The sequence below is a fragment of the Lynx rufus genome, unplaced genomic scaffold, assembly GCF_022079265.1.
Source record: "Lynx rufus isolate CCGP_SWC_20201006 ecotype Redwood Valley unplaced genomic scaffold, mLynRuf1.p SCAF_11, whole genome shotgun sequence".
In the NCBI taxonomy this organism is placed as follows: domain Eukaryota; kingdom Metazoa; phylum Chordata; class Mammalia; order Carnivora; family Felidae; genus Lynx; species Lynx rufus.
Window position 1 is genome coordinate 61,954,784 of NW_025814825.1, and position 24,237 is coordinate 61,979,020.

The 24,237-nt window shown below is 52.6% G+C and overlaps 1 protein-coding gene across 1 annotated transcript in view; it reads right to left on the bottom strand.

Annotated features, from left to right (window-relative positions):
• The window catches only part of CTBP2 (C-terminal binding protein 2), a 159,231-nt gene that overhangs the window by 50,437 nt on the left and 84,557 nt on the right, over positions 1–24,237 (bottom strand). The window lies entirely within an intron of this gene.

The following is a 24,237-nucleotide window of genomic DNA, read 5'->3' on the forward strand; positions in this document are numbered from 1 at the left end:
GCAGGAAGTCACAGGCCACCTAACCGCCTGGGCCAGGGGCGTCCAGGCCACAGACGGTATCGGCGATGGGAGGGTCCAGGCTGCCGGCCGCGACACTGGGGAACGGAGACCGCACCCGCACCTGTCCAGGCGTGCCCGGTGTTTCTGGCAGAAACGAGGAAGCAGAGGAGGGTCCCCCGTGTGGGCTGGGGTCGGTGGGGCTCTCCAGAGGGAAAGCCACGAGCCACCTGAAGAATGGGAAGCTGACGGCCAGCTTGTCTGTGGAGGGTGTGTGTCTTGGGGGAGACCGGACCCTCATTTCCTCCTCATCCGACGTACCAGTTGAGGCCGCAGATCACGATCTGCACCCCGCAAAGTCCGAGCTCTCGACTCACTGCAGTGGTCTTACTTTAACAACACGGTCAGAGAAAGTTGTCCTCAGTTACCCAGCAAATGAGGGGGGACAGGAGACCAGAGTGAGGCTCCAGGGTTAATAATGAGGATTATTATGTATGGTCATCAATTATGCAAAACGCTGGGAGTTACTTTATCAAAGGTCAGAATACGGGTCTGACTATGAGAAAGCAGACTTCCTGGTAGTTAATGGCTAATTTCCCAGCAATGAGGCGCACCTCAAAGATTTATGGCAATAATTACACGTTTTTTTTTTGTTTTTTTTTTTTTTAAAGAGCTAGGAAAGAAGCACAGTTTCTAATGACATAAATAATTAACGTAACATCCCAGAGATACTAAGCCCTTTTCAAACCCGGGGAGTTCCCCACACCTGAACTTCAAACCCGGAGAGTTCCCCAAACCTGAACCGGCCATACTGGGCTAGGGAGACAAAGGTGGTCCCAAAGCAGGTGGGACAGGTGTGGCGGTCATGTTATAAAAATTCACTTTTCTTGGGCTTTAGGAGAGGCAACAGCGCAAGGCAGGGAAGGGGGGGGCGGTTCCTAACTCAAACCAATGGGAGAAGGGAGTCCCAGGCAGAGGGAAAGGTGGCCTCGAGCCCCAGAGCTCGGCCGGCAATTTTCACTTGCCAGCGTTCTGATCACGGAGCTGCAGTGTGGCCCCTGTCCTCGACGCTGGCATGAAGACAGAACCTCGTGTTAGCCAAGGGGTGAGAGAATTAATTAGTTAATATTTGTGAAGTGCCTTGGAGATGAAAAATGACAGCATTATCATCCGAGGCAAGCCGGGTTTCACACCCTCCTCCTTCCATTACGCCCAAGTGAGGCGTAATCATTCTTTTTGCTTTCCTTTGAATTTTAATTTGTATAATTAGATGGCGTCCTGAAAAATTGATAAGTAGGATCTCGATTATGCAATCAAAGGAAAGATCAGACATCCGCTTACACAAATAGCCTGGGTCCTATTATTTACCAAAAGAAAAAAAGAAGGAAAGGGGCAAAGGACTCCTGTCTGGATATTTTTTGGGCTGGGGGCTGGCCCTTCCGTGGGGGCCCCTCCAGCTGTGGCACCCACCCATGTGGACAGCGAATTCAGAGTCGCACAGCCACCAGGCGGAGTCTGGTCAGGATCTCGCGGCAGTGACCGCTGATGTGCGGAGCCTCGTTCTTTCCCCTCGGTATCTCTTTGAAGCAAGAATGTACGAAATGTGACATTTTCCTCCTTGGCTCTCCCGAGGAGCAAGCTACTTATGAGGACTTAATTAACACAACCCTCCTTCCCGACGGCAGGGACAGGCCTTCTTCAGGGCAGAGCTGCGAGCTAGGGTCTCCGGCTGGGGTCCATGGAGACCACCAGCACCCCGTGCCCCCTGCACGCCGGCCCCGGGCTCCCCGGGCAGTGCCCGCTCTGACAGCCAAGCTCTGTCTTCATTTCTATGTCTCTGCTCACAGATCAGGCCCCTTTCGGCCCCTGAATTTATCACCACAATCGGCAGCTGACACTATCTCATCAATGCTTCACAACAAATCAGGGTGCACGGAGGGGAGAAAAAGGAGAGGGGGATGGGTCCCTCTTTTGCTCAGACTATGGCCGTGGTGTCTGTCGTGGATGGAAGTAGCATTCTAGAATATTCTAGAACCACAAGTATGTGGAATGACCGTTGCGTGAGCGGGATCTGCATTCGTGAAAAAGGGATGTTTTTACGTTCCCAAGGGGAGCGGAATGCGTGTGAAAATATTCAGTGCAAAGCAGCGGGCTTCAGAGGGCCGCGCGTGGCCTTCCTCCTTTGGTGAGCCAGCCCCTGGCATGCGGGAGCCAGCCATTGATACCACTCCCTCCAGCTGAGGCTGGGAGGGACACCTCAGTGGAATAAAGAAACGTCAGAAGGGAAGTCAGGTGTTTGTAGAAGTAGGATCCCACTGCCAAACCTTACGAGAAAACCACTGCATTCTGCCCCAGAAAGGGAGATCCTAAAATTGCAGGGTAAACCACAGGAAGGTCTACCTGACCTTTTATTTTAGCTTGAGAGGAGAGATGATCTAGGGCTGAAAGGTTTGGTGTCAGTGAATCTGGCTCACTTCAGAAGAGGAAAGATGCTTGCATGAGAAAGGTACTTAGATTCTCGTTGCTGTCAGAAAGGAGCAGTGAGGATGGGAATGGGAGGTTTACTCCACGTGGATTTCCAAGAGAAACTCGAGAATTCACAGGGGGGGACGAACAGGAAGAAGAACACTTCATTGTATAACCACCTGCTTGCACATCAAACACAAAACAAACACCCAAAACCGAGTACAAGAGAAATGGATGTTTCCCCCATCCAATGAGGTCTAAAATACGGGCAGATTGATTTTATCAAACATGACCATTAGCAACCCACCTGCCGGGACCCAAAACACTACAACCTAGTCCTTGCTCATTTACATTTTTTTTTTGATGTTTATTTATTTTGAAAGAAAGCAGGTACAAGTGGGGAAGGGGCAGAGAGGGAGAGAGAGGGAGGAAGGGGGGGAGGGAGAGAGGGAGAGAGAGAGAGAGAGAGAGAGAGAGAGAGAGAGAGAATGAATGAATGAATGAATGAATCACAAGTACGCTCCCTGCTGTCAGTGAAGAGCCCAACTCGGGGCTTGAACCCACCAACTGTGAGATCATGACCTGAGCTGAAATCAAGAGTTGGGACTCAACTGACTGAGCCACCCGGGCACCCCAACTCATTTACCTTCTTAAAATCACAAGTTTTTAAGATGCCCTCTGTTTCTTTATTCCGATTCCTAGTCTCCATAAACACTAGGCAGACGAAGAAATTTACACAAAGTAATTGACGTCTTTCACAATGAAAATTCACCTAAAACCGTGGTGATTGCCTTCAACTCTTCTCATGAAACCTACTTAGACGTTATGCTCATAAAGACAGACCAAGTTTCAGGATATGCTAACGAATCACTATTATCACAGTCAAGCAAGAGCTGCCAAATCCTGAGTGGACCCTTGGAGCCCTCCAGGTATATTGCACTGTTATTTCTGCCAAGGGGCCGAGAGGCTGGCATCATCCAAGGTAAGGAGAGACGGCCCCCTGCAGTCCCGGCAGTGAAGGCTCCCACCTTCCCCAGCCTGGGGTCCCTAAAGGAACAGCAGCACTCCTCAGGTTTCCTTCACCCCGTCCCTACAAGGCTCCACCAGCCTGTGAGTGACCCGGGAGGGCGGTACCCATCAGGCTAGGGCAGCACACCCCACCTGCTGGCACAGGCAAGGACCCTGTGTGTGGCGTGGATCCAGCACGTCGCGGGGCAAGGTCAGCACGTTTTACTAGAGCCTTGACGATGCTGGCCCAACAATGACAACTGCCCAGAAAGCCCTCTCTGGCTCTTCGTGGAGACCCAGTAAAGTCGCCGATCTTCAGGCTATCGCAAAAGGACCTGTTCCACCATCTTTGGAGGCCAAACGGGAACAACAGATTCCGTTCTGGGGAAGAGAGCTGGAGAGAGTCCTCTGATCAGGGGATCTGGCTTTTGTTTAGTAGACTCTTATCTGGAGAGCCAACTGAAATCGAGACAAGACAAATGTTCTACAGGGGTCAGGGGACAGCAGGAAAAACACTGGCCTAGCCTGTGGTCAAATGGCTGACATAACACCACAATTAACAGAAGCATTCGAACTGCATTTTAAGGAAGAAAATGAAGTTTTGGGGGGGGATGATCAACTTGTGGGAAATCAGCTTACTGAAGTCAATTTTGTAAGTGTCTCAAAGCTACTACTGCTCCTTGATTGTTTTTGTTCAGTAGCTTTGGGGCATATTTAGGTTTTTGTGAAAGGGGAAACCTGGGTGCCTGGGGGGCTCAGTCGGTTATCGGCTCAGGTCATGATCTCATGGTTCATGGGTTCGAGCCCCACATCGGGCTCTATGCTGACAGCTCAGAGCCTGGCACATGCTTCGGATTCTGTGCCTCCCTCTCTCTCTGCCCCTCCCTCGTGTTCTCGTTCTCTCTTTCTCTCTAATAAATAATAAAAACAATTTTGAAAGGGGAAACCCATGGCTCAGACATCACGTGGCATATAACAAGGGGCACAGGTGACTCGGAGAGCCCCCTCCCCGTGCCCCAGAGGTAACCAGCAGGACCTTCTGATATACACTGAAGGTTCACTCTGGTTCCCGAAGCCAGACCTGTACATTGTTTGGCAAGGCCGTTCATCTTTCCCCAGGTAACTCCCAGGAGCCAAGCCTAGGGTGACAAGGTCACACCCTGGTCACATGCCCTCAGTCCGTTCCAAGGGTCCCATCCACACATCTTCAGACAGAAGGTGCACAGACAGCTTGATTAGCACAGGTCCGCCATGCTTTTCCAACACCCAGGGGCCTGGCAAGCTTCAGAAGTCAGATGCATTTCGGTTTTTAAAAGGCAATACAGAGCTCACACCATATTACTGTGGACCCCCAAATCAACCATTAAGATTTCCACCATACAGGATGCAAAAATTATCTTCAACACTTCAGGCCGGGTCAAAATCTGCTGCCAAATGGATTACAAAAGAAAGAAAAGAAAGAAAGTTTTGAAGGGTGCCTGGGTGGCTCATTGGTTAAGGGTCCCACTTCCGCTCAGGTCATGATATAACGGTTCGTTAGTTCGAGCCCCGAGTCGGGCTCTGTGCTGACAGCTGGGGGCCTGGAGCCTGCTTCGGATTCATGCATTCATTCATTCTCTTTCTCTCTCAAAAATAAACATTTAGGGAAGAAAAAGCTTTGAAAGTTTTTTACAATTTGGATGCGAGGCTCAGGAATTGTGGGCCTGGAATTTTATTCTTTCCATCCAACCCCCAGCAAAATATTCTCTGGGGCTCTGAAGGAGACAGAGGTGAAGGGCAAAGACCATGTAGCCCAAAGAGCTGGGAAGGTCACAAACCTAGAAAGCAGTCTTCTAGCATGAAGAACCCCACTGCCCATGGGCGAGGCCCGTGAGGCTAGAGGCTGCCACCAGGAGGGAGCAGATGTCAAAGGCACTCTTCTGCTCAGACCAGCTCCCTGGCCAAGGATGCCGAGCGTGTCCTTCAGCTTGGGTTGTTAGCACGTGGAAATTCGTTTCCTGGTGTTAAATGTAAAACTCAAAAATTCTCAAGATTTTCACGTGCTAACAACTATCACCAAGAACAGAACCGATTCATGATTTTCTTAATTGGTTGTTTTGTGTTATAATGAAAACTAAGTGTTGGTCTACCCAAGCTGAAGGAAAATGAGATGCACCGCGTTCAGGATTTTCACACATTTTTAAAGCCCCTGACTTACAAGTATGCTTCAAAATTAATATATTCATTTTCGTAATAAAATAGCCTTTAGGAACAAAAGCAAACAAAACAAGAAAAGGCGAGGAAACACATTTTCATTTAAATTAAGAAATGCAGAACACCAACTTTTACTCCCACGGTGTTGAGACCGAGGAACTGTAGACACACGGGTTAATTGTTCCTTTCCTAATTTTCTGACCCTGCCCTCCTTTGGCATGACAATCTTGACCTGTAGCGGGGAAGTCTGCGTGGACAGGATGAAGGGCGTAGGCCTCAAGTTCTCTGTGAACAGAGGAAGTTCGGCGGTGACCAGACAGCTCATCTCCCGCTCCGTACCGAACGTAAGAAACCATTGCAGGATGTTGCATCCGAGTGAGGAAAAGTCAGCATCCTACACAAGAAGCATCCGGAACGTCCGTAAGTTCTCATGAAAGGCCTGCAGAGGGGCCTTGGCCGTGGTTGAGGCTTTTGGGGTGGCCTCTCCAATGCCCCCAAGGTAACCCGAGGGTACTGTCCGCAGCCTGTGAGAAGCCCTGTGTATGCTTGCTGTGGCCCAGGGCAGAGTAAAAGCAGGGATAACTAACGGCCAGTAAGGGCTTGGACCCTCGGGGTCAACCAAGGCAGGCGTCACCAGGGGACAGCTACCTGTGTTAGTGGACAGTGTGCTACACGTTAGCCTATGGCTGGCTCCGTTCAAAGAGCATGTGACTCTTGATCTTGGGGTTGTGAGTTTGAGTCCCACGCTGGGTGTAGTTAAAGATAAATTAATTTGAAAACAGCCTATGGAATGGAGGGTGGGGAGGGCAGGAGGGTGGAGAGTAGAGAACATGTAACACTTTTAAGGCGGTTTGGATTGTTTGGTTTCTTCCAACACAGATGGATTGCACTTGAATCGAAATGTCTGATAAGGACAATTTTATAGGAATTGGTTAACAAATAAATGAACTGCAGGGGCGCCTGGGTGGCTCGGGCGGCTAAGCGTCTGGCTTCAGCTCAGGTCATGATCTCGCGGTTTGTGAGTTCGAGCCCGCCCCTGTCGGGCTCTGTGCTGGCAGCTCGGAGCCTGGAGCCTGCTTCGGATACTGTGTCTTCCTCTCTGTCTCTCTCTCAAAAATGAATAAATGTTAAAAAAAAAATTTTTTTTAAGTGAACTGCAATAAGGTCTTGAATTTTGAAAAATCTTCATGTTAGATTTTGAAGACCTCTGCCTCTTGATTTCTTGCCACTGGGAGGCCCTGAATCCTTGGCTGCCAGCCCAGAGGAGGGGACTTCCTTAGGGGACACAACTGCTCTGCTGCCCCTGAGGATTCCAGCCTGGTCTCTGGACGCTGTGCACTCTGGAATCCACGCGTGAGGTCGTGCCGTCTGCGGTCTTGGCTCGCTGGCAAAGCTAAGGGAAACCACAGGTGTGGGGCGGACCTTCTCCTGGTCCAGTCCTTCCCAGGAGCAGGACTGGCGCCCAGTGATGGGGCCCTTCAGCCGGCAGAGGGCACTGCACACCCTGCGTGGCCTTCCCGGGCCCCAGAGCCCTGAGTCGCTGTGCTGAGGGACTCGCCCGGTTGACGGATTTCAACCCCCAGTTGGGCTCTACAAGAACCTAGAGGCAATGAGGCTCGACACCTCCAGAAGGAAAGGTCTGAGCTGATTTCAGGATGGCACACTGCACTTTCCCTCCATCTCCGGATGCAAAAAGAACCCGCACCTCCCACTCACCCTTAAAGCAACAGAAGTTTAGATTTAGGCACATGATCGGCCAGGGAAGAGGGAACCCAGGCAGGCCGCCCTGTCATCTAGGGCCTGGCTCGGCAGTGGAGGCTCCCTGATGCAGGAAGGGCACGGCCACCCTGAAGGTTGACTTTCTATTACGCCCTTGCTTCTTGTTTAAAGACACATCAGTGAGGAATGAGCCATAGTGAGGAAAACGAAAACAACGTGGCAGGGACGTAACATCTAAGGAGAGGAAAGCAGAGACGGAACGGAGCAAAGGCGCGTCAGGGTTTCCACCACAAAGCTCAAGACTACGTACACCTGCCGAACTGATTGTGCAATTCTCCTGGACCCCCAGCATGGTGCGTTGTGAAACACCGATGACCTCGGAATACACAACCTTTTCAGGAGGCACTAACTTGGAGAGGGAGGTGAGAAAAGCGAACGTCTCCCACCATATTCCGGAATGGAGATTCTGAGCGGCAGGCACGGGGCTGGAGGCGGGGCCTTCTTCCTGGGCCCCTTAAGTGACCACAGCAGAGGGGCAGCTGAACTCTCGGGGCTTCTCTGATCAGCACGTTGTAAGCAGCCAACACACTGAGGCAGTGCCTTGGCTCCCCTGCCCGGTTCAGGGTGGAGGGTGAGGGGCTGGTTTCGTCCATCGACGCTGAAAGCAAGGGTGATGCCGATGCCTCGTCGGATCTCCTCAGCATCCTCTCTGAGCACCGCTTCGAAGCCAGGGTTGCCATGGCAACGGACGCCCCTGGGCAGCACAGCTGACTCTTGGCCTGGCTGTCCCACCTGACCCCCAATTCAGCCTTCTCCAGGAAGTGTGCTGGGACTCTCTCCTCCCCTTTTCTCTCAGCACCTGACACAATGCCCTCCCCATCACGTACCCGAACACATCGATTTGGAGAAGGCTCCTCCGTAGCGCCCACTTGGGGGTAGACAACCCAGCGAGGTGTGCGGGCCACCTGGTGGCCGAGGAGAAACCGGAAGAGGCTGACAGGCATGGCCCGACCAGGTCAGAGGCCGGCGGGAGAGGGGCATTTGAGGTGTTCTGCTGGAGATGAAGTCAGCCATGTGAAATGCTGGCCGGCTGGGACCCTTTGTTCATTTCCAAAAACAAAGCGTCTGGAAAGATGATCTCTAACACTAGGAAGAGCGAAGAGCTCACTCTGAACCCGCTTGCCTGCCCAAAGGAGCAGGGAGGCTCAGCCTCCCAAGTGTGGTGCTGGCTGGGTCACAGAAGCCAGTCGAGGACCAAACCGAATAGAATCCTGAGCAGCTCTGCTCAAACCTACGGCCCAGCCCGGCCAGGGGAGAAAGCGACCGGTGTCCTGAGAGACGCCCCATGACACAACTCGGCTTATCGCTTCTCCCGTCTCAGGAGCCAACGCTTCAGGGCACGAGCAGCAGGCACGCCATGGGACAGGAGTGTCCCCTCTTTTATTCCAAAGGAGGCGATGCTTACACAAAAGCAGATACGCAGGAAATTCAACTCAGACCTCGGGAACAGAGTAGTAAGTTTGTTTTATGACAACGGATGTTCTACATCCGGATCTTTACAAATACCCAAATCTCGCCCTAACATTTCTCTACAAGAGAAGTCACCAGGCTGTAGTCGTGGAGGCCTCTGTAAGCCCACGCGGCACTGTCTCAGGTGACAGTTTTAAGGAAATGAGACGATGGAATCAAACATCCCTAAGTCCACAAAGTTTCTCTCTTTTTTTTTTTTAAGTTTATTTTTCAGAGGGGGGTGGGGAAGGGAGGGAGACACAGAACCCGAAGCAGGCTTCAGGTTCTGAGCGGTCAGCACAGAGCCCAACATGGGGCTCGAACCCACAAACTGTGCAATCATGACCTGAGCCGAAGTCGGATGCTTAACCGACGGAGACACCCAGGTGCCCCCACAAAGTCTCGATTGAAAAGTTCTTCCCAGACCTGGTCTTTTCAACCCGAGCCACAAAAAGGAAAATCTTAATCTTACGTGTAGCTACTTAACAAAATGAAATGCAACAGCTTGCAGCTATTTATTTTGCTGAGCACAGTTTTAATGTGGAGGATGGGGGGTGTGGCGGAAACCCGGGAGGGGGGAGGCGGGCTTTGTATCCATGACTGCAACTGAAGGAGCCTGGCCAGCTGGCAGTCAGATGGGGGAGGAGAATCGGGTGACACTTCTAGGTCACACAGATTCATTTTTGCCGATCGAATTCGAGAAGGGAGCCACTCCATAGCTCCTTTTGTCTTTCTGGTTCGGGGTATTATTCCTGGAGTTAAATGGTCTTCTTGAATTATTTCCCCCGAGTCACAGGAGCCCCCGGTTCTGTTTCTCCAAGTCTTTGGTGGGTAAACGATATTGTTTTTAAGTTTATCGTAGCCCAGAACGTTCTGAACTGTGGCTAAAATATCCCTTGGTGTGGAGAGGATGCTGGAACAGGGGAGAGGGGGCGGCTCCCCATGGGAATTTTCCAGAGGTGTGAATCTTTGTCACGGCGAAGTGTTCTTCACAAACAGGGCAAACATCGGATGGTTCACATGAATACAACCACCTGTTTAGATAATCACAGCTCACCACGTGCCGATGCCGAAATATACTGATTTTATGCGAAATCCTATTCAAGAACTCCTGACAAGGTGATGGCCATTTAAAACTCTGCTCTAAGTGGGGCACCTGGGCGGCTAAGGTCAGTTACGAGTGTCTGACTTCGGCTCAGGTCATGACCTCTTGGTTCGAGAGTTCAAGCCCCACATCGGGCTCTGTACGGACAGCTCAGAGCCCGGAGCCTGTGTCTCCCTCGCTCTCTGCCCCTCCCCCACTCACGCTCTGTCCCTCTCTCTCTCTCAAAAATGAATACATGTTAAAAAAATTCAAAAAAAAAAATCTACTCTGAACTAATTTATGGGGATGCTGTATACCCTGGAGCCCCCTCCAAAGAACAGACAGAGGAAGGGAGGCTCAGAGAAGGTGGGATATGACTGGACACTATGTTTATGTCCCGGACCGGACAGCATGTGCAAATGGCACAAGATGTCATTCTACGGCAAGACAGGTTCCCGAAAGCCCACCCTTGCAGCCTCGACTGCGTATTATGGTCTGCTTGTCCGTATCAGAACACCCAAAAGGGATTCACACACGTTTTCAGCAGACTGCCCACGGTCACAGCAAGGGTGAGTGCCCTGTTACACGGACTGAATCGTGTCCCCCCAGCCTCCCCAAATTACATTCAAGTCGGACGCCCCAGTGCCTCGGAATGTGACCTTATTTGGAGACATGGTCTTTATGGAGGGAGACAAGGTCTTTATGGAGGTAATCACGTCATCGTCAGGGTGGGTCCTAGTCCCACAGGACTGGGGGTCCTTATGAGAAGGGGAAATTGGGACACTGGGCTATGGACAGAGGGACGATATGTGAGGACACAGGGAGGGGATGATCATCTACAAGCCAAGAAGAGAAGCCTGGAAGAGGTCCTTCCTTCCCAGTGTGCACAAGAAACTAACCCTGTAGGCACCCTGCTCAGACTCCTGGCCCCCAGAACCGTGTGACAATGCATTTCTGTGCTTTCGGCCACCCGGTGGGCGGTACTCGATTACAGCGGCCCTACGAGGCTGATTCACGCCTGCTGATGATGCTGGGGACGGGCGCCCCAAGACACCGTCTGGGATCTCGCACCAGTGATGCTTCGGGAAGCTCAGATCACCCTCGCAGGGGTCCCGGCTGGGGTGGAGGGGTGGCCCCCACAGGGTGTGACGTGTCGAGAATCCTGGCTTTATCACACAACACCAGTGCCGACCCACCCGAGTCTGGCCGTGGTCCCCGAAAACTCAGCACACACAGGCACACCCAGGAGCTGCCAGCCCAGCCACCAAACTCCTGCAACATGAGCGGTCGCCTCCTCGAAGATGGGGACCGGTGTTTTCAGGGAGAGACGCCAAGAGAAAAAAGGTCCTCACCGTTCCCTTCAACTGTGTTCTGCTCCCCAAATCTGAGAATTCGCTGTTTCAAACACACTATGGTCGCTGATACGACACAAGAGACGAAAACACAATGATACCCTCGAACTACACTGGCACCAGGTTACGCTACCTACAGGACAGAGAACGCTCACAGAAAGCCACCAAAACGCTCTACATCCCCAGCTGCCCACGCTGACAGGAGGCCCGCGATACACCCGGTTCTGTGAACTCTGGGATAGGCTGTGCTGGCCACATGTCAGCAATGCCCACGGGCCCTGAGAACACAAAGTCCTCCTTGAACTTCACAGGTGCTTCCAGTGAACTCCCAGGTGCGTTCAACATGCACGGAGTTAACTAAGGCACGCTGGGGTCTCCGCTCTGACTCACGCACACCCATCCGTCTGGGGACATTAAAAAGATCTGTCAGGGGCCGGGCCCCACATTAAGGATGCAGCCTTCCAGGCCACCCTCGGCACAGCAATTCACTGGATTAACAGGCCCTCTCGCTTTCCTATTCTTAGAAGTGGTCCTTGAACTGCAGCTACTATTAAAGTCGAGCGCTCCTAATCAGAGATAAAAGAATGCAGGTAACATGAATGCGGTCTGCAGTTTCCGAGCATAAACATAGCCCATTCCTGCAACAGGAATGACAGATGGCAGTCCCGAGATGTCAGCAAGCCCCACCCAGAGCCCAAAGGGCAGAAAAGGAGAGCAGCGGTACTGCATGAACGAACACACACGCGCACGCACGTGTGGGCCCTGACGTTTTCTTGGAACCACAGCTTTTCTGGAACATTCTGAGACTGGAGAAGTGACGGACTCCAAACTGCTGCCGCCTTCACAGGTGTGACAATGTGAGTCAACCACCCTGGGTCACTCCCCGCTCAGGTTTCTGCTCATCCCCGAGGGGCCCCCACGTCACTTCCCACCCAAGCGGCTTTGCAGAGGCATTGCTAGTGCAAGAATCTGGAAACCCAGGAGCCACTTTGGGCCAGGCCGAAAATGTGGCAGTTACGTCTCATTTAGCTGTACGAACCACAATTAACACTGCCCGCACCCCCCCCCCCAAAAGGTGGAGCTCCCCAGACCCAAGAGGGAATTACCCGCATAAGTAAGCCAAGAGATCAGCGAAACAAAGACCAACTGGTTTGTAAACTCATCAGGAAAACAAAGTCCAGGTACAAAAACACGCCCAGTTTCCAGAGCGGGCAGCTCCCCCCGGTATAGACCCGAATGGCTGGGGTGTTTGTTACTTTAGCAACAGCGAACGCTTGCAGAGTGCTTCATGTGTGACAGACACTGTTGTGGACGCTTTCGAGCGTGAAGTCACCCAACACGCACAGGAGTAGCTGGCCAGCACAGCACGCTCCACTCTGCTAAATTCAATACACGATTGTGCAGTCTATGCTGCAAACAACACACCCAGCACCACCTCAGTTGTCAAACCTGCTCTGGGGTGGCTTTGGGCAAGTCTCCGACACCCCAGGTGATCCCAGGACAGGGGTACAGCCCCAGCCCAGACACTCTCAGAGGAGTGAGCCCAGAGGCGGCTCAGATCAGGGCCTGAGGGATCAGCAACGGCGGCTCAAAACTCCCTCCCCTCCAGGAACTTGCTGGTTGGTCTCCTAGCCGAGCTTGTGGTTACTTTTAGATCAAGGCTAAAATACCAACACGTTCTCCCTGCCTCCAGAACAGATCCCGCGTCTGTGCTCTCGGAGTAGGGATGTGAGCTACACTTTGGTGGATTTAGGACCTCTGACGTGATCGTTCCCAACCGCCTGCCCCAGGCAGTGACTTGTCCAGGTCACACGGGCTGCCATGATGTCACCTGCGAGGGACCCACCCCCCGGTCACACCCGGGGAACTCCCAGTGTCTGATGAGCTACAGTCATGGCACACATCTGCATGGGATGCCTGTAGATTCTAGAAGTTTCTCTCACAGGGACACATTGGGTCTTCTGTTACACTCCTGGCTTGTGAGTCTCCATCAGACCTTTTCTTCAAGTCACGGCTTCCCCCAGCTCAAGATCCACGTGCTCTTGAGAGCGGTGGCTCTGCCCAGCTCCCTGGTACCCAAGGGTGGGCTCGGCTCCCCCTCCCAGGTCCAAGAGGGACAACAGGAAGTGACAGAAACAGGAGGCGGAGAGGAGCTCAGGACGGGGTAAACAGAATTTGAGAAACAAAACTTAGGAAAATGGCTTCCCTAAAATATGGCGAGGTCAGCGAGTAGAGACAGCCCTAACAACACTTACAAGAAAAAACATCTGTCAGTGTCGAAAGGTCGGCAGGAAGCGAGTGGGATTTACACGGCCCTGATTGGCCAGACCAATACTCCTAGAAAGAGACACACACATGGCTTAACTCAGCCCGGAGAAACAAAAAACCCCTTTCAATTGTCCTCTGACTGGCCCCCGCCGCTCTCTAAACAAGAGGCCAAACTCTGAGCTATGAAATCCGTCTAGGACCCTGACTGGCAATTAGCTCTTTGTTCATTCACTGATCAGCCACCGAGGCTAAAATACTCCTGAATGAGCAGTCTTTGGGGGATGATGTTCTTGCTGTGTGTCTCTCTCTGTTGCCTCTTGGGGCCACAAAATCTCCAGTTTTGCTGTTTTGGTTGGAAAACAACGTGGGTCCCTTGAATAGCGAACGTTTCAATAAATCCATCGTTACAAAAACCAAAACAAGAGGTTTCTTTGGAAAAACAGGAAGTCTTGGTACATAACATGGCTTAAAATAGAGCCAAGTTCATTTGTCGACAAAACCTCAGCCTCCAAAGCCTGTTGGCCTGATTTGTCCAGGATCCAATTTACCTTTTAATCCCTGTTGGAGGAACCCATCCCGTTCCCTCAGGCGACAGGCTGGCCTGGTCTTTGTTATTGCTCTGACACAGGTCACAGAGCTGGCTGGCCAGGCCGCTTCCTGTCCACAAGCCCTGGAGTACAAGTGTCAGGAGAAGCCAGCCCCAGCACAGCCCGCGGCGGGAGGCAGGCCTGGTGCTTTTCATAAACCCGGGGGCCCGTTTCAGGCTTTCTCTTCGGAATCACGTAAAACTCGGAGGCCTTCTGGAATTAATGTTGTTTGTTCCTTGTGGACAGTTACAGAGCTTTACAGAAGTCCTGGCCGGGGAGCCAACACTCTGGGCTACGACTACCTGAACTTAACCCTTGGGCAGCGGGCAAAGCAGGGTGCCCAGCTTTATCCATGTCTGGAAGAACGAGCCTCTTTCTTTCTTACTTAAGACAAGGCGGGAAGGAAACCAGGAGTTTACTATTTCCATTCTTCCCAAAGGTATCCAACTTTCAAGAATACAGGCACACGGAAACTCCCAAGGAAATGATACAGAAAGTTCTTCCAACGGCAGAGAAAGCCATCCCCGTGCGTGAAGCTGCCCTTTCCCCAGCAATTTTTGCCTCTGCTTCTTAACCACCAAGCACAAGGATGGATGTGTTGGCCCAGCAGGGCGTGAGCGTGTATCACAATTATCCCCTTGTTCAAACACGAAACCACACAATGCACGTGGAGAGATCAGACGCTCAAGTCAGCCGAATTCTTACAGACATCATCATCACCAAACTCCACTGGCCCAGGTCTGTTGGGTCTTCTAGGACCCTTCCAAGTTTCCTCCCCGCCAGGGAGGGCAGAAGAAGGTTCCTGCACAATAGAGTCTGGCCTGAAAACCGTGTACTATGTTAAGTAACTTTTCTACGCGGTTGCTGATCCAAAGGGGAATTAAAAAAAATTTTAGAAGTCCAGGCTTAGCTAGAAATGCTAAGTTGTTTCAGGATTCTGGTGGGTTTTGGTTTAGAGGTGAAAAATCAGCACTGCTACATAAAGAGTGAAGGGCAGGTGTGATCTAAGGAGTGAGAATTTAAACTTCAGTTTCAGCTAGGTGCATAACTGTAGTAAAAAATGGGGGGGGGGGCCGACACAGAAGACGTAACTCCAAAAAAGTAACAGGATTTGGATGAAGTTTAGTTTGGACCCAAGACTCGCCACCATTGACCCACCCTGATTTTTCTCAGGCATTCTGGACCTTGGAGAAGGGCCGCAGCCTAAAGCCAACATGCTGTTCCAGCTGACCGTGCACCAGAGTGTTTCACATCCTTTATAACGTGGCCCTTGGGAGCAATATTCCAGGGGCACCCACGCCGGACGGAGCCCTGCCGGTGGCCTTCCTCTCCGATTTCCTGCCTACCACCTGGTGGGGCTGCCAGGGGTCGGAGAAGACGCCGGCCTCTGTCTGGGCTCATCGGGAGTCGGAGGGCTGGAGAGCCAGGTCTGGGAACCCTTCGAGGGGTCTGGCTTTGGCTGCAGGTGAAGTGGGCTTACCCAGGGCCGTCGCCCCCTCTGCACATCCTCTCCAGCCCCAGCTTCGGGTCCTTGGTTATTAGCAGGACCAAAGGCACCAAGGTCTCAAGCACATCAAAGAGCTGTGTGCCATGGCGGCCGCTGCAAACCACGTACCAAAGTCCTTCTTCTGAAGACGGAAGGACATGAAGAACGCGAACACATGTGACAGCATACAGCTGATGCGTACAAGCACTCCACGCAGCCACTTATTTTTAAGGCATCGTGTGCTATTTTTATGCACCACCAAAACACTGCCAAGGGAATCCACAAAGAAAAACAAGTCCTCTGTGGCCGCTCTATTTGGGACTCGTGTTTTTACGAACACACGGTCACGGCATGCGGTTTGCTTAACCTGGACTGAGAAGCAAAGGGCCTAACAGAAGTCGTTTGAAATGATTTTGAGTCCTTTGTTTTTAAAAAAGGCTCACAAGTGGCTTTTAAATGGAAATGCAATTTTCTTAGTCACCTTTACTTGCTGGGAGGTTCCCCACCCTGTTGTGTGCCAGTGTGCGTGTGTGTGTGCGTGTGTGCGCATGCGTCACAGCTCACCTGCAACCCTGGTTCTGAGCAAGGAACCAACTTGCAACTGTGCTGTGGAAGGAAGTGGCGATGCTTCTGCCCTGGGAGGGAAAGTTCTGGAGCCGATCCTGGCCTGTGATCATGTGCAGGGCAGTCATGCAGAAGGAGGCTTGAGTGTATCCTGTGTGGGTGGAACCATGACAGAGGAGGGGAGCAAGCCAAAAGGAGATTTCAGATGCATAAAGAAGTCCCTCACAGTCAAGAAACGGCTGACCCCAGGGTGTGAACCGGGGCCCCCTGGAGAGATGCTCCGTACCCCTGACCTAGGACTTGGCAGTGTGGTCCAGGGCCGTCCCCAGAGGGAGGAGCGGGCACCAAGGTCAAAGGGGATGGGGGAAGGACATGCGGCCTCCCACCTGCAGATGTTTTTTTTTTTCTCTGTTCTAGAATCTTCTGGCCTGTCCCAGAGGTGTGCCCAAGGGGACCGGCAGCCAGCCCCCTGTTGGATCCAGGTTCCCCATGGCCCTTATAATCCTGAACTCTCCCGGGATTCCCGCGGAGGCGAACAGCCGTGGTATGTATCATTTTATTTTCACTCAAAACATCCTTCCTGGGACCATCCCAACAAGCTGAGCATACTATTTTCAACTAAGGCCCTGGCATTGTCTAGGAATGTTTTCAGGACTAAGCACATCGCTAAAGCAAACATCTTATTTTTGTCTGCTAGGCCAGCCAAGCTCTGTAAAAACATTTCCCTCCAGGACTTGCAATAGAACTGCCCCCTCTGCACCAGACACCGTGTCCGGGGGGAAAAAACTCTCACTCTGGACGCCGGCATGTGGGGCGTCCCCACGTCCTCCGGGGGGTGGCTTCTGCTTCAGGAAGCAGTGAAAGCGGGGGTTCCCTCTCCTCCCCACTTCCCCCCACTCCCCACGCTGTCTGAAACCAACCAGCAATTCTCTCCAGCTCTGCTGGAGAGGACACACCCCGTCCTTACTGGAGGGACGCGGGACTCAGCCACCAGGTGACACGGTGCATGGGACAGAACGGGGCCACGAGAGCAAAGCAGTGAGAGTCCAGCCCCCCAAGCCAGGGGCAAGGGTGAGCGGGTATTGCACGGCGGGGAGCAGAGGCCAACACGCCTGGGTTCCTGCACCCACCGCCTCAAGGTCATTGGCTCCTGGTGGCCACGACAACGACTGGCAGGATCACGTGCACTGTGACAGGCAAGTCAAAGAATCCCGGGAACCATCCTTGCCGGGACCTACTCACTCTCCTCCCCAACAGCCTTAGGAAACAGGTACGTAATTAGCATCATTTAAAATGACAAAGTTGAGGCCCAGAGCAAAGCAAAACTTGCTCAAGGCGACACAGCTGATCCAGAACTGAGGCAGTGCCTCCAGGTTCCCGTCCTCCTCTGCCCCCTGATGCGCCTGTCATCAGCGTATTCAAAGGGCCGGACCAGGGGCACAGAACCGAGTGACTTTGCAACTGGGTCTGAAAAAGACAACGGGGGCGGGTGAGGGGGCAGCGGAGGCCTGGAGTCTAGGCCCCTCACGTCTAGATTGTCAGAAAGGTCACCCAGAACAAGAAAGGAGGGGGTGGGCACAGAGGTGCCTTGTAAAAGTCACAACTTGTTGAATTTTCTTTCGGCAACGCTACTATCGCCCTATTTCTCAACAGAAACATTCACCTGTGCTATGAAAATGACAGCCAGGATGCACTTGCAGGATGCCCGTCTGTGGGATGTGGGGGGGAGCACACGCGACGAGGCCGGCCGTGGGCTGCGGGCTGCCCAGGCTGGTGGGTGGGGACGAGGGTGCCCAGGACACAACTTTCTCTGCTTTTGTGGATTTGAAAATTTCTGCGTTTTTCCTTTAAGCTCCCCTTCTGTGACACGGGGACGGGGTCATCCCCCGCGGCCGGAGGCTGACTCCTGGCACACGGCGAGGCTCGAAACAGCCAGGTCCCTGCGGACGGCGATGCTGTTAGTCACAGGGAGCACTGAAAGCCTTGCCTCCTCCCGGTGCTCTTAAGGGCGGCGGAGCGAACACAGCTGTGCTCAGGTGAAGGTTCTGGGGTTCGGCACAGACGGCGGGGCCCTGCTGGGAGGATCCTTCGAGCCACCTCCCACAGCAGCCCCGGGCCCACCAGCCCAGCCACCACCGGACCGTCGCTGTCACCGGGCAAACGGAGGTTGCAGCAAGAAAGAGCAACGGACAAGTTATCACATCATCCTTCTCCTTACAAAGCGATCTGGAAAGCTAATGACGTGTCACCCCGAGCGCATCTTCACTTCTGACGTGGAACCCGCGTGGTGGACGGCACCAGCGGGGAGCACGTCGTACTTAGAAAACTCGGAGAATTTGTGAATCCACCACCGCGACGCGCGAGTGCCCGCGGCACACACGCATCACGAGGCCCTTCGCGTGTCTGCTCCCAGCCCGGCTTCGGCCACGGGAGGAAGCAGCGAGCGAGGGCCGGGATGCGATGTGCCACCACCCAAACCCGCCGATTCCCTCGCAGGCCTGAACCTACCACGCTCCTCTCTCGGCAGACACAAAACCGCGGTAGAATTCTAGGCCTCTGGCTCCCCGCCAGGAGTTAACAATGATTTGCCGCGTGAAACTGCTGATTCCTACCAAATGGAGCTCTACGATTTATCAACTCCCGGATGGCGCAAGCTCAGTGGTGGCTTAGCCACATCACCTGAGTTATTGCTGTGTTTTGTATCAGTGACAGCTTTGCTGGGAATGAAAGTTTTGCAAATTCGTTCCTGCAGGACAAACTTCCAAAGTCAACAAGGGGCGTTGAGCAGACACAGAGCTTCCCTGCGGCTGGGTCGCACCAATTCTCAAGGCCAGGCAGCCGTCTGCAGGGACAAAGTTTTCCCAGCACGGGCCCGGGGCGGGTTCCCCGGGATGCCCACCTGCAGCCGAATCACACGCCCCGGTTCCCAGGCCACAGCAACACTGCAGTGAACAGGTAGGGTACAAGCCAGGGGTGCTGCCCTCGGGCACCCCAAACTTTAGAGCCCACGGCAGTTGAATTATCCAACTCTGCTCGAATTATCCAACTCTGCCTTCCCGTAGGAATGAGGTTATTTAAAACACGTTAGGGGAAAAAAAAAAAAATCACTGCTGATTGCTTTATTTTCATCCAAGGCAATGAATTTATAAATAGCCTGTAGAGTGTGGCAAACAAATAGATAGAGCGCGACTCTGTGAAAACCATGTGCTAGCGACAAGGGGCAGGCGACGCCGGGCTTTCAAGGGCGGACGATACCTTTGTGCTAGCGGGAGCCTTTGCCTGGGAGTCTGGGTATCCCCACCACTCTGTGGGCTGTTCGGGGGGTTCCCTCACCCTAATCCCATGCGGTTGGACAGCGGTAGGTTAATGTTTTTTTTTTTTTTTTTTTTTTAATTTGAACCGGGCCGGGCACAAACGGGTAAGTTTCCTTCCAGTGTCCCCATCAGTGGAATAGGCAAACACTTCTTCCAAACGCCCCAAACTCAGGCTTTTGGCGGGGAAACCAACACCTTGGGGGCATGCCTGGGAGAGCGGCGGTCCCCCGATGCTCAAAGTAAGCACTGGAGGGTCACCGATCCTACTTCAAAGGGTGGGAGCCCAGGCTGTCGAGGGAGGATCACCCCCACCTAAATTCAAGAATCTCAGTTATGTTTAAAACATCAGTGTCACGATCCACTGTGTAAGTCTGCCTCCCTTTCCGCCCGTTTGTATCCAGGGTAGATGCTCAGAATCCGTTTTAGAACCGGATTCTTAAGAAGAACCTGCAACAAAAATCAGAGGTTAGCTTCCCGAAACATCAGAAAGGGCGTTGGTACCTCCAGCGGGCTGATTTTCCCCATTTGCGGCCGCTCCCAGTATGGCTTTTGTCACCCTGGACCCCTCCCTGCCCAGGGAGTGAGGAAGTAGGGGTGCAGCCTGAGGTCTGTGGTCAAGGTCGCAGGAAGACAGAACAAGAATGAAACCTTTCTGGTTTGGTTACTTAGCTCAAAGCCGGTTTTGTTCTTTACTTCTTTTTTGGCCGAGTTTTTGCATATTTAGGGTTTTAGTTTCACAAGTGTCCCTCCCTCGCTGGTTTTACTACCTAACGAGCAGACGCTATTCTCTAATGATCATCTGAACCACAACGGTGTCATGGAGAACGGGGAAGCAGGCTGAGCTGGCAAGGAGATGCTGGGCAGCACCAGACACCCATATGTCCAGCTGTCCCCACTGCCGGGATGTGAACCCGCTGTCTCTAAACGGTGGATCAATCAGGCCGTAAGAACACTTTTTTAAAAAAGTTCCCCAACAACGCAGGGGAGGGTCAACAGTTAAATTCAACTTATGCCCGGCTATCAGGGAAACTCCAGCAAAATCCAGCCAGGAGGCCACTGATCTCACCAAGCTGTCCCCCTGATGCCCCTAGGGGCTGGAAGATCTGGGGCAGGGGCGGCTGGAGAGGGGAGTGGCTGGATCCAGTTAAAGGACGTGGGACCAGTGAAATGGCAAATCCACACCCCTGAGCCACCAGCCCCCCTCGCCCAGTGTTTTGCTTCTGTGGGTCTCTGAGCTGGGAACCAAGTGGGGGCCCCCCGAGAAAGTGGCAAGTCCCGTTAGAGGAGGAGCCCACAGCACCCACACATGCTGGGGCAGGGCAGTCCCAGGGGAAATGGAATCCTACCAAGGCCAAAGACCAAATTAATATTCATTCAGCCTCCATCTGAAGACAGTGATGTTCATTTCCTTCTTGTAGATGCACCAGAAAGTGGCCCAGAGATGCAGCCAATCTCAGGCTGCAGCTCTTCTGTCCCACGACTCAGGGACCGAACAGGCAGGACAGAGCACACATGCAGAGCTTAGATTCTAGCTCCTCCAATTAAGTGGTGAGCCCTGTGACCCTCAGCCCTCCACAACCGGTTCCTGATCCGTAAGAGGAACTACCGGGATCCTAGTTTTACTATTTTTTTTCTATATTTACTTTGAGACAGAGAGGGAGCAAGTGAGCAGGGGAGGGACAAAGAGAGAGGGGGAGAGAGAATCCCAAGCAGGCTCCGCCCTGTCAAGCTCAGAGCCTGATGCAGGGCTGGATCCCACAAACTGTGAGATCAAGACCTGAGCTGAAATCAAGAGTCGGATGCTGCACGACTGAGCCACCCAGGCACCCCGGAACTACCAGGATTTTAAAAATCTAAGAGGAGGGGTCTAGCATACATTAGCCCCTAGTGATGCCTCACGGGCTGCTCAGGGTGACGCAAGGAGACTGCACAACTCCCGGAGGTCGGTGTGCACCTGTGGACGGCATCTGTGGTCGACAAGCAGTGGTTTGCCTCTACAGTCTTTCCAGCTCCCGCAGAAAAGTCTGCAGTGAACCAAACACGAGCAAGGCCACGGATTCCTGGAAGCCCCCAGACCCAGCAGAGCGGCAGTCCACACCAAGGTCCCAGGGAGGGCAGCTCATACCCTACGTTCACCAACGAAATGGGGCAAGTCATTATGGGCTGGCCGGATTTTACCTTTAACGCATTCTTCGCTTAAAAAGCACACAAAAATGGCTTCCGCGTAATAGAACCTGGTGTAATTGTGAGAAAACCATCAGACAAACCACAGTAGAGGGATCCCTCCACAAAATACACAAGTATACGCCTCAAAACCATCAAAGCCAAGAAGGCCTGAAGGAGACGTGACTACCTGTAACGTGCTATCTGGAGGGAATCCCACAACACAAAAAAGACATTAGGTGATCTGGATAAAAGGGGAACTGAAGTCAATAACGTAGGGATACTGGTCCATTAATTCCAACAAATGTACCACACTAATGGAAAATGTTAGTAATAGGGAAACCGAGGGTGCTGTAAACAGGAACTCTATTGTACTCTTCTCAACTTACCTGTGAATCTAAAAGTGTTCCAAAAAAGAACGTCTATTTAAAAAGGAAAGTAATTGCTTGTATGAGTGCCATTTCGCAAACTTCTTACCACTTCAACATCCAGCCCATTTTAGCTGCCAAAACACGGTGTACGTGTCCTCACGTCCTAAGCATCAGCTTGCCTTCCCTGGTTGGGGTCACCGGGTCCCCACCCCTGCAGCCATCAAGGGCAGGGTCAGCCCCAAGGAGCCACTGAGCTACAGGCCCCATAAGCGTAGGCACAGGTGCTCGGCCAGGCCCTCCAGACTCCTTCGTGGGCCTCACTGCCCACCGACTCAGGATGCAACACTGAGAGTAAACAGGCGTGTCCAACAAGAAGCCAGAAAACAAAGTGAGGAAAAAATGACAGCTTCGAGGTCAACCCAGCCATGCGGCAGTTGCCCTGGCTGCGGGAGATCTGGGATGCTTCACAGCAGAGGCGGGGTCCTGCCCCAGTGACCTTCCTGGTGTGCAGAGGACAGATCGGTCCTGTCCACAAATGTTCCCCAAGTCCCTCCCTGCTGGATTCAGATAAGCCCCACGGAAGGGCTGTCCCCACATTCAGGAATCTGAAATTTCACCTGCATTAAAAGAACACCAGCTATGTATGTACAGAGACAGTAACGTAAACCGAAGGAAAAGTTACCCTGTGCTTTTTATAAACCCGTATCCCTTTTCCTTCCAAAAGGTAAGCTGTAAAAGATGCAAAGAAAAGTGTCATTTGCGTTTTGGATAACGAAGGTTTAGCGACTGAGGAAGAGAAGAGTGTTTCCAAGGAGCACGGACGGAGCAGGCAGCACACAGGAAGCAGCAAGCATCAGAAGGCCAGGAATTGGTCTGCAGACAGAGCTGGAGGCGCCCAGCAATCCTGGAAGGAGGGGGTCGGGCTCCGAGAGCTCCAGTGGCCGGTCTGGGATTCTTGCACCCAGAGGCTGCGCTGGATTACCAACCAGCAGCTGCCACACGGAGGGGTTTCTGAGCCACTGCTCTCGGGCCCCAGGTGCCAGGCCCTGGGGAGGAGGAGACACAGGACTGGAGGATTTGGGAGGTGTCGGCGGCTCCAGCGACTCCCTTGGAACTTGGAGGCCAGCCGCACGGGGCCCAGCAGGGGAGGACAAGGGCGTGGGCCGCTTTGCTGTCTCTGAGACCCCCCGGGCCCTCTCCGGCAAACACACCAGGCCCCTTCTCCCTCTGCCCGAGGCTTACGTTCTCTTCTGACGACTCATTTCGTCTGTCTGATGCCCCAGCTCCCCATCAGGGAGACAAGCCCCCAGAATGAAACGGAGTGATGGCCACGAAGGGTCTGGGCAGACCAGGCAGCACCATCCTCCCGACCAAGAGCCGCGGGGTCGGGCACCCCCAGCCTGACTGCGCCCCACGCCCACCCGCCAGCTCCCAATCGCCGAGGCCCTTCTGCCGACGGCAACGCCCACGTCGCACAGCGACAGCTCCGTGGTTCTGGGAGGTTTTAGATCCCCAGATCGGGATCGGTAAGTCTAATCTATAAAACATCCTGAACAGTGAGCTTCACCCAGCGCGTACTTGCTCAGAGTTTCCGTTTAGACAGTTCTAGTTTCCAGGATTAAATTCCTAAGCTAGGACATGGTCACTTCTGTTTGTTTTGCTATTTAATCAGGAAATGGAGACTCCGCGGGCTAAACCCCCTTTGTACTGGAGGTTCTCCTGGAGAATCTTTTGTCAACTGCCTGCTCTTGACCCCCGCCACCCCGAAGCTGGATATAAAGCCAAGATGTGGAGGGGCGCCTGGGTGGCTCAGTTGGTTAAACAGCCAACTTCGGGTCAGACCCTGCTTCAGATCCTCTCTCTCTCTGTCTCTGCCCCTTGCCCTCTCACACCTCCCCTCCCAGAACGAATAAAAATTTTTATTTTTATAAATAAAAAAAAATTTTATAAAAATTTTATTTTTATAAATAAAAAAATTTTTATAAAAATTTTATTTTTATAAATAAAAATTTATTTTACAAAATAACAAAATAAAACAAGGATGTGCGATTATTTCCTTTACCGCAGTGTGCACACGCACACCTTCAGGAATTGAATAATACAGAAAGGAAGAAGTTACCCTCTCTAAAACTACGGACTTTAGTTGATAATGGATC